At 37.7% G+C, this 10,980-nt stretch overlaps 1 protein-coding gene and 1 long non-coding RNA gene across 10 annotated transcripts in view; one reads left to right on the top strand and one right to left on the bottom strand.

The window, feature by feature from the left end:
* The window catches only part of MFS17 (Major Facilitator Superfamily Transporter 17), a 46,941-nt gene that overhangs the window by 22,612 nt on the left and 13,349 nt on the right, over positions 1-10,980 (bottom strand). The window lies entirely within an intron of this gene.
* Positions 7,338-9,154, top strand: LOC149270134 (uncharacterized). Its single transcript, XR_016269560.1, has 2 exons — positions 7,338-8,694; positions 8,757-9,154. It is a non-coding gene; the product is annotated as an uncharacterized LOC149270134 (long non-coding RNA).

Raw genomic sequence — 10,980 nt, 5'->3', positions numbered from 1 at the left:
TTCTTATTCTCTATTTTTGGCTCTTCCCTTTCTCTTTTCTTGTTATTATTTCTTATTCTTTTTATTAACTTTTCTTGCAACTTCTTTTATTACCGTCCTTTTTCTTTTTCTATACTTTATCTCTTCTTATTTTCTTTTTTTTATTATTGTTTTTTTTTAACTTTTATTTATTTATTTTTTTTTTTTATATTATTATTATTATTTTTTTATTTTTATTATTATTTTAAGAATTCTTTTAATTATGCTAGATATTGTTAATAACCAACATTTTAATATTTTATTTTTTTAAGTTTCTTACTAACACTTTCTTTTCATAGCTTCAATAGTATCACTGACCATATTTGGCTGTGAGACGTGGGCATAGCCGGCCGGACTGGCAAATAAAATACCCCCATCGGGTTGGTGTTACTATTTGAAATTATATCGTGTACTTTGTATAGGCTTTTTTAAATTAAAATTGACTCTCGTTTTTGTCAATAGCTTTAAGAAATAAATAAATAAACAAATAAATTATCAATTTTTGTACTACATGCAATCAAATCATTTGCATACCTTCTTTTTAATTGCCTTATAAGCTCTGTTAGAAATTATTTTCGGGCCATCGATAGAGGAGGTTACTAAAAACTTAACTATCTAAAGGTGAAGCTACTAGCTATTATACTTTAGGACATATAAACTTTTGCGGTTTGTCACGCCCCCTGTCCGTCGAAGCTTTTGGTTTGGTTACCGTCTATATATACAACATTTTAGGTCTCAAGCATTATAGTCAATGGGCGTGGATATATAATTTTGTCTTTAGACTACATATAATCATAACATTAGCTACGTGAACAATTTAGGCGTTCTAGCTTATGGAGATACGGTTTCATCTGATTTGTCACGCCCCCAATAGGCGCAGATATATCCGTCATAGTGATCATGGGTGGGTGACTCGGATCTACATTCCAAGTTTCAGCACTGTAGCTCTTCAACTAACATGATTTCTGGCTTATCGGAAAATGCATTTTCTGATTTGTGCACGCCTAGCGGACAGATCGGGAAAATTTTAACACTTAATAAATTGGAGATATACAAGAGTATGTGGTCCAAATTAGACCTGAAATTTGGATCACATACTCTTGTAGCTAGCTTCAATAGCGCCGAAATAAACTGCGCTCATACGGACAGACGGACGGGCGGACGGACACTGCACAAAACCAATATACTAATTCACTTTCGTGAATGAGTATAAAAACTAGTAAGAAGGGTCCAGTTTGATTGACTGGGAGATACCCTGAACCCCCTAAGCTGATATTTTACTCTTTCTGCACTTCTTTTAGGCACACATGCATACATGCAAACATACGCGCTCTGCTGACTGCGCAGTAAGCAGCGACTCCGCTTGGGCTGCGCTGCAGCGTGGACAATATTATGAGAATTTATTAGTTGAATAATTTCTCTTGTAGTAAGACTATCTTTATGAGACTATCTTTCCGAGTGTGATCATATGTTTAAAATGTGTGTACATGAAATACGTTTTTTACAAATTAAGGGTGAAGGGGGCGTGGTATTCAAAATCTGTTAAAAAGAAAACCTTAGTATCCATTAACTTTATATACAACGCAAATTTGAAATCACCAGGTCTAAAAGTGTTCAAATTAGGCTGAAAAAAACAAAGTCGATTTTTCGATTTTTCTCGATGAAAAAGGTTTCGGATGAATCACTGGAAAAATAAGATAAGTATGCATGCCAAATTCAGCTCTCTAGCTCTTATATCTTCAGAGATCGGTTTGCTCATAAGGACAGGGCTATATCGATTCAGCTCGTCGTCCTGATCACTTTATGGGGTCTGCGATGATTCCTGTTGCATACATTTCAACAAAATCATTATGCCCTGATTTCGCATTTTCAATGGGTTCAGTGTATAAAAACAAAATATGTATATACTTTTTATATAAAGAAAAATAACAAATTGTATAAATTGTCAGGTCGGCAAATAGATGTGCTGAACTATAGACAAATGAATAATAGCTATAACAGGGGTAACTGAGGCTATTATCATGATAGAGGTGAAAATCGAAACAACAGAAATAATAATAGCAATGTCAAAGTTACTCAGAATACTTCGGGAAACTCAGAAATCCCTTCAGAAAATTAAAAGAAATTAAAATAAATAAATAAATAACAATACGAAGGTTCACACAATTAACTTTTGAAAATGTATCAGCAAAGAGAAAACTAACATTTCATATAGACACAGGTGTAGATATTTTACTTCTTAAAGCTGATTCAGATGTATATCAAAACATGCAACACGGGATACCTGATAAGTATTCGAGGCAAAGGCCAATGAGTAATAAAGTCCCAAGGTCTGGTGTCAATAGAGTTACAAACAGATAAATATATACTTCCATATGATTTTCATAAAATTGAATCAAATTTTTCAATATCATATGATGGAATTATTAGCATTTATTTTATAAAAAGATTCTATTGCGGAATGGACTGTAAACCATCTGAAGATTGGTATATAATTAGTTCCAATATTTTAAATTTTCCAAAATGCAGTTGCAGTTCTGATACAAATTCGCTACTTCTACCAGCAAGATCACAAGTAATAAGGAAAATTGAAATAGACACAAAAGAAGAATCTATTTTAATACCTAACCAGGAAATACATTATTTACATTTATCCGTCTTTTAAATACAAATAATACTGATCAGTTGGTTAATATAAATAATTTAGCTTAGCTTGTGAGGAGCAATATAGGTATACACGTATTAATGTATATGAACGTACGTATTTGCTGTGCGTTTATATGCATACATGAATATGCGACGCCGGCACTGTAGGAGAGACCCTCGCGACTGGGAAGGGGTCAAGGTCCTCTTTCGCTCCTACATATTCAGCAATGCTGCTTGCCGTTCGGGCCGGGTGATAGTACTAGACAATTTGGAGGCTGCCACGTTATTTGGCCTCCCCAGATCACGCCACTTTACCGTTTTTATGGACACGAACGGCAGAAAGGCCCCGCTCCAGAGCCAAACAGGCCATGCATAGGGAACCCTTTTATCCTATATACAGGATAAGAGGCAATCAGGATCGTTTCGTTTACGAAAATATTTTAATAGTGTACACAATGTTAAACCCTTGTATATGCAACCATAGTACTGCAACGGTCGAATTCGTGAATGCTCGAGACGTTTTGGTGCATGCTGTACCTAACCGCGCCAAAATCATGCGTTTGTGCAATTACCGTTGCAGTAACCGTTGCTACTCTTTTGGTCAAGCATCAACGGTAGGGTACGAGTGGGTATGTGCTGAGGCAAAAAAATAGTTAGAGAGAAACGAGATAGAGTATTCGCGGTTATAGGCAGAGTGTGGAAAAGTGTGACTGAAAATGAAATAAGAAGAGCACGAGTGAGATATAAGAAAAGAGAGAAAGAAGAATTAATTTAGATATTTTAGTTTTCTGTGTTTCAAGTACGGAAAAGTACATAATTATAGAACTGACTTTAATGCTAGAGCTGATGTGTCGGATATGCCCTCGAAGTGCACAGTGGGCCGAAATGAAATTAAAACATTTAAGAAGACTCTAGTCGAGACTGAACCCTGAACCCTCTAATCTAATATTCTAATCACTCTGCACTTCTTTTCGGCACACATACGTACACACGAACGTATTAGAACGCGCTCTGCTAACTGCGCAGTAAGCAGCGACTGCGCTTGGACTGCGCTGCAGTGTGGGCAAAATTATAAGAATTTATTTGTTTAATAATTTAATTTCTAGACGTACAATCTTAATGAAACTTAGAGAGCGTAATCATATGGTGAAAATGTGTGTACATTCCAAAGCACAAGCATCTAGTACTTTAAATATACCTTTTACAAAGGTGAGGGTGAGGGGGGGGGGGGAGGATATAAGGGTGGGTAAATTACAACAAAAGTCGAAATTATATAAAATACATATAAGTCTACATTTAAAATTTGGAAGTTCTAGCTCTAAAGGTGTAGGAGATATAATTAAATAACTAGCTTTCGATAAGGCTTTTAATCGATAATAAAATAACGGAAGAAATTATCGATATATAGAGAAAAACTCGATATGCGCGTGATATACATGGACCTAGGAAAAAAAATTTCAAGTCTCTAGCTCTTATATCTTCTGAGATCGACGCGTTCATACATACGGACGGACGGACGGACAGACAGACGGACAGGGCCAAATCAACTCAGCTCGTTACCCTGATCAAGAATATATATACTTTATGTGGTCTGCCACACCTCCTTCTGCCTGTTACATACATTTCAACAAAACCATTATACCCTGATTTTCCATTGAAAATGGGTTCAGGGTATAATTATATACACGAGTATACACATACGCAACACGCAAAGTTCAAGTCTCTAGCTTCAATAGCGCCGAAATAGATTTCGTTCATACGGACAGACAGCAAGACGGACATTGCATATGACCAATATACTCATTTCACTTTCGTGAATGAGTATAAAAAACAAAGCAAGTGTGAGATAGAGTTAGTTCGCAGAAAAAAGGTAAGTGAAAAATTGTGGAGTGAACAAGTAAGACAGCTCTAATCGAGACTGCTCGACTACGAGGTCTCCTGAACCCATATAGCAATAGCAATTTCAATAATTTCGCGTCTTTCAGCTTAAACAAGAAACACGCACACATACAAACACACACACACACCTAAACAGCAACGACGTCTTCTTCTAATGAGCGTCATTAGGTCTGTCATCCTCTATGCTGCGCCAATATGGTCAAGAGCGATGGCAACGCCGACCTACAGCCGGGACATTTGAGCGCAGCCGCGCTTTCAGGACTATCTCTGATGATGCGGCGCTTGTCATAGCCGGCATGGTGCCATTGGAGTACCTGGTCGCTGAATCCGTGGAGCGGAATTCGCACGCGCCTGTGCGACACAACGTTATCAGGGCTAACAGCATTGCACGATGGCAAAGGAAGTGGAATAGCTCAGCTAAAGGGTGGTGGACGCACAAGCTCATCCCGGAGATCGAACCATGGGTTAACCGCAAACACGGCGAGGTTAACTTCTATCTTTCGCAGATCCTCTCAGGCCATGGATGCTTTCGGAGCTATTTGAAGCGCTTTGGTCACGAGGAAACTGACTGAGTGCCCCTGGTGCGGGCGAGGGCATGTGGAAGACGCCAACCACATCCTCTTCGTATGTGGACGGTTCCTGGAGGAGAGGCGTCGTCTAGGACCCGCTCCATCAGAGCGGGCAACATAGTCAACGCCATGCTGGAGTCGGAGGAAGCTTGGGAACTAACAAGCACCTTCGCGGCCGCAGTCATGATGGAGCTGCGCAGAGTCGAGCGAATAAGAAGACGAGCTGTAACAGGCTAAGGTAGCGCATAGTGCTTGTGACGAAATGCTTTACGGCCGTCCCGCAAGCATCGCGCGCTATCCGAGCCACCACCACGACCACGTGTAGTATAATAAGATTTTAAATAAACGAATATAAAAAAAAAAAAACACACACATACACACACACGCACGAACATACACACACATACCCAAACATTTACACACTCACATACACAAACACATACACACACACGTACACACACACGCATAAACACGCATGGGCTGCAGTGTGCGCTTACTATGAAGACTTTTTTTGTGAACATACGAAACTTTCAGATTATGATTATAACATGAATATGCATGTATTTGCCAAAGCACAAGTCTCTAGTATTTGAAATACGCTTTTTACAAAAGTGAGGGTGAGGGGGTGAATTTAGAGGTGGGGGGTAAATTTTAACAAAAACCGAAATTGTATAAATTGCATATAAGCATACATTAAAAATTTGGAGACTAGCAATAAAGGTGTAGAAGATATAATTTTATAACTGGTTTTCGATAAGGTTTTTTATGGATAAAAAAGATCGGGACGAGCTATCGATTTTTAATGATAAGCTCGATATCAGCGATGTAAATATGGACATTTTAAAAAAATTTGAGGTCTCTAGCTTTTATATCTTCGGAAATCGGAGCGTTCAAACATACGGACAGACGGACAGGACCAAATCGACTTAGCTCGTCACCCTGATCAAGAATATATATACTTTGTGGGGTCTGCCACGCCTCCTTCTGCCTGTTACATACATTTCAACAAAACCATTATACCCTGATTTCCCATTGAAAATGGGTTCAGGGTATAAAAATAGAAATAAAGAAGTAGTGAATCCAAAATAAAGCGTGCTGAATTTTCTTATTTCCCCCACTTTTCTTATTTGCCCCTTTTTTCTCTCATTTTATATTAACCTCCTGATCGAAATGGCTTCTCTACTGAGTCTGACTGATTTTGCCCCAGGCTAAAATTAACTTTTTTACAAAATAAATAAAATATTATTAAATTAAAATTTATAGTTATATATATATTATTGTTATATATTATTGTAATACCACAAATCGTTATAAATAGCTACATTATGATATTATTTTTCTAAAAGGGGAGGTGTAGCATGTCCATTATGTTGACTAAATACTGTAAAAAATTATTGCAAGTATTAGCAATAAATATCAAAAGCACTGTTCTAGTGCATGTGTAATCTGAGTTTCCAGCTGAATGGGAACAGCCTAACATGCGCAAGGTCAGCATGTTTGACCCAACAGGGCATATGACCTACATTAGACATGCAACTCTTTCTCTTTTCTTATATATATATAGCAGCCGCTTCCCTGTCGGTGTCACCGTCAGCGCCAAAACGCGGCCTAATCTTAAATATTGTTAGAGCTTAAGACATTTTTCTGAATAAAGACTAGAGGTCTGCACGAATACGTCTCAAACGCTAAACGAGACACCCGTGTCTTGGTGGTGCTTGGTTTCACACTGTTTCGTTTTGTTCAAATAGTGTAAGCCAAAGCATCGTGGACGAACGAAACAAAACGAGCATTGCTCACATACCGAACATTTCGGTATGAAGATGCTTGTACAGAAAGGAAGCAACGAACGAAGGAAACGATAAAGCATAATTCAAGTATTGTTTTCGTTTTAGCTATCAGCTAGTGATGCCAGTTATTGCAGCATATTACTGAGTAGACTATAAAACATTTTGAATTTCAGCAAAAAAGAAAAAAATGTTAGTTTCTAAACATATCAGTTAGTTTTTATACCCTGAACCCATTTTCAATGGGAAATCAGGGTATAATGGTTTTGTTGAAATGTATGTAACAGGGAGAAGGAGGTGTGGCAGACCCCACAAAGTATATATATTCTTGATCAGGGTGACGAGCTGAGTTGATTTGGCCCTGTCCGTCTGTCTGTCCGTCTGTCCGTCTGTCCGTATGTATGAACGCGTCGATTTCAGAAGATATAAGAGCTAGAGACTTCAAATTTTTTTTTAAATGTCCGTAATTACAGCGCGCATATCAAGTTTATCATTAAAATTCGATAACTCATCCCGATCTTTTTTTTATCGATAAAAAACCTTATCGAAAACCAGTTATAAAATTATATCTTCTACACCTTTATTGCTAGAGTCTCCAAATTTTTAATGTATGCTTATATGCAATTTATACAATTTCGGTTTTTGTTAAAATTTACCCCCCACCCTTAAATTCACCCCCTCACCCTCACTTTTGTAAAAAGCGTATTTCAAATACTAGAGACTTGTGCTTTGGCAATTACATGCATATCCATGTTATAATCATAATCTGAAAGTTTCATGAAGATCGTACGTCCATAAAAAAAGTTATTAAACAATTAAGTTCTCATAGTAAGCGCACACTGCAGCCCATGCGTTTATGCGTGGGGGCTTGTGAGTGTATGTGTTTGTGTATGTGTATGTATGTGTTTGTGTATGTGTGTGTGCATGTGAGTGTGTGTATGCGTTTGTGTCTGTATGCGTGTGTGTGTATGTATGCCTGTGTGTGTGTGTGTGCGTGTTTCTTGTGTAAGCTGAAAGACGCGAAAAATTATTGAAATATCTATTGCTCCAAGGGTTCAGGGGATCTCGTAGTCGAGCAGTCTCGACTAGAGCTTTCTTACTTGTTATAATCTAGGTTGCTATTCTAGCATTTATTTTCAATTTTTAGCCAATTCTAGCCTGATTTTTGCTCAGCAACGGCGCTCAAAGTAAAAGTCAAGGTTTTTGTTTTACTCTGCTTAAAGCGTAAGAAGTAAAGTAAAACAGAATACTTGGCGACTTCGAGTACCATTCGTTTAGTTTTGCAGCAATGCTTGGTATGCTCAAACAATTGCAAGTATCAGTATATTTGGAAGACGACCACAAGCAAGCATACTCATGCAGGCCTCTAATAAAGACTTCATTCAAAACTTAAGAGTTAGGCGTGGGTGTTTGTGTGTAAATATGTGTGTGAATATATGTGTGTATGTGTGTGCGTGTGGGTGTATGCATGTGTGTGTTTGTGTGCGTGTGTTTTACGTAATCAGAAAGACGCGAAAAATGATTGAAATAGCTATTGCTCGAAGGGTTCAGGGGATCGATCTCGTAGTCGAGCAGTCTCGACTAGAGCTTTCTTACTTGTTTTGTTTTAAAGTGGACCAAGAAGTTACGGTTTGCAAAATTTGTAAGCGTTCCTTCAGGAGTGCAATGCCGATGAGTACATGTCATGAAGTCATTCTCTCTTCAATTTATTTGGATCCCAGAATTCGGCGGATTCTTCTTCTGAAGAATCCACTTCGGCTGGCGTCAATAATAAGAATGTGAGCCTAATAGAGCCATATTTAATAGCAATTAATAATTACGTTTTTTGCTTCTTTATCAGGAGAGCCAAACAACTGATAAAGGAACTTCTCCAAAAACCTCACAGACATCGTCGACCCAACCGGACTATGGGCTTGAATTGACATCGCAAAGCACATGTTCATTTTTGAATGCCTACTTGAACTCCATTGAGGTTGCGTCTGGCAGAGTCTGAGGAAAAGGACGAACCGGAGCTCAAATTGGCCAGAGCCGATATTTATGGATATTCGCCAACGCCTATAGACTTAAACGTGGACATTATGTTCATTCAATGCCTGCCACCCAGGTTTCGGTGTAAAGGGCTTTTTCTGCTCTGAAGCTTCTGCTGACAGATTTAAGATCTAACCAAAATGCAGATTCTATAAAAACGTATGTTTTGAAAAAATAAACATATGTATGTACATATATACAGTGATTATACTTATACCCATTTTCAATGGGAAATCAGGGTATAATGGTTTTGTTGAAATGTATGTAACGGGCAGAAGGAGGCGTGGCAGACCCCACAAAGTATATATATTCTTGAGGGTACAATACAGCGCGGATGTCGTGTTTGCTTTTCAAATTCGATAAATCATCCCATTATGTTTTTATCGAGTAAAAACATTCAAGTTCAAGTTAGATGCCACTATAGCTAATTGTGAATGATTTTTCTTCTCTTTAAATTTCTCAAATATTCAATATAATATGTAGATCATATGCCGAAAGTTTCATTAAATTCCGTTCAGTCAAAAATTAATAAAAAATAATCAAATATTTGGCCAATTAACAAACGCACGTGCAGCAGCTACAACAAAAACATTCTTTGAATCACATCAGCTGTTAGTTTCGTTTAGATTTGGTAGATGGCGCAGCAACAGTGAGTTTTGCCAGCGCCACTAGTAGGAGTGAGGTGGCCTAGTGTGTTAGCTGCATGACGCGCGATCGAGAAGTTGTGGTTCGAATCCCGATCGGTGCAACTGATGTTAACTTTTTTAATGGTTTCAAAATATTTTTATATTTTATTAAATGAGTTTGGTATTTTATTTATATTTTTAATACATTGAAATTGAAATTTCAGCCATACTAAATGGGCATTTTTATTTGTTGGGTTCAGGGTAGTATCTAGTCGAGCACTCTCGACTAGAGCTTTCTTACTTGTTTTTTAATGATTTCACTTAATCACGTTGTTTGCCCATAAGTTACCGAAAACTATGATCAAATAATGGCTATTATTAAAGAGGACACCAAAAATAACTTAAAAAGAAGAATTTGTATATTTGAATCCAAGCAAATTACCGAAAATTAATTTGAAAGGGAATGTCAAAATACTTTTGTCCACCCAAATAATGATAATCCGCCATGCAAATAATTATAGAAAAATAGTCATGTCATCAATGCAATATTTTGGTCACTTAAAGCCTAGTATGTTTGCTCTCTCTAAAAAATATAATGGGTACCGTTACCTCTCTCAGCACGCAGAAATAAGCGGTTAAAGTTTTTGCAATGCGTTGTCAAAATACTTTTGTCCTCCATTGTATGAGTTGCATCGCAGTTTGCAGAGAAAAAACGAAAAAGTAAGAAAGCTCTAGTCGAGACTGCCCGACTACGAGATCCCCTGAACCCTTCGAGCAATAGCTGTTTCAATCATTTTTCACGTCTTTCTGCTTACACAAGGCACAAGACACACACACGCATACACACACAGGCATACACACGCACACACACAGAGATACGCACGCACGCATAAAAACGCATTGACGACAATGGTGGCTTACTAAGGGAACTTAATTGTTCAATAGCTTTTCTATTGGATGTACTTTCTTCATGAAACTTTGAGATTATGAATATAAAATAGATATGCATGTATTTGCCAAAGCACAAGTCCCTAGTATTTGAAATACGCCTTTTACAAATGTGAGGGTGAGGGGGTGAATTAGACGTGGGGGGACATTAGCTGGCATTAGCTAAAAGCTCCAACTCTCCAACTCTCTTTTGGTTTAGGGGAGAATAAAAAAATATTTTGCAGGCCTCTTGGTTTTAATCGATGGAATAACGTTTCACGAGCAATACCTGATCAGTTTACAAAAGAATTTGGGAGAATTAAGTGAGCATATGGGGTTTACTACTGAAAAATGCAGAACAATGAGTCAAAGAACACGTCTAATCTGGTCAATAAGTGGATAATATGGCAAAGATTCAAGTCCCTTGAGCGTCCTGAATATTCTTCAGACATGAATATCATTGTAAATATATGGACACATTTA

Source organism: Drosophila arizonae, chromosome 3 (genome assembly GCF_054131065.1).
Source record: "Drosophila arizonae isolate 15081-1271.41 chromosome 3, UAZ_ARI_1.0, whole genome shotgun sequence".
Lineage (NCBI taxonomy): Eukaryota > Metazoa > Arthropoda > Insecta > Diptera > Drosophilidae > Drosophila > Drosophila arizonae.
Note: the sequence above shows the minus strand (reverse complement) of the source record. Positions and strands in the feature narration are given on the sequence as shown.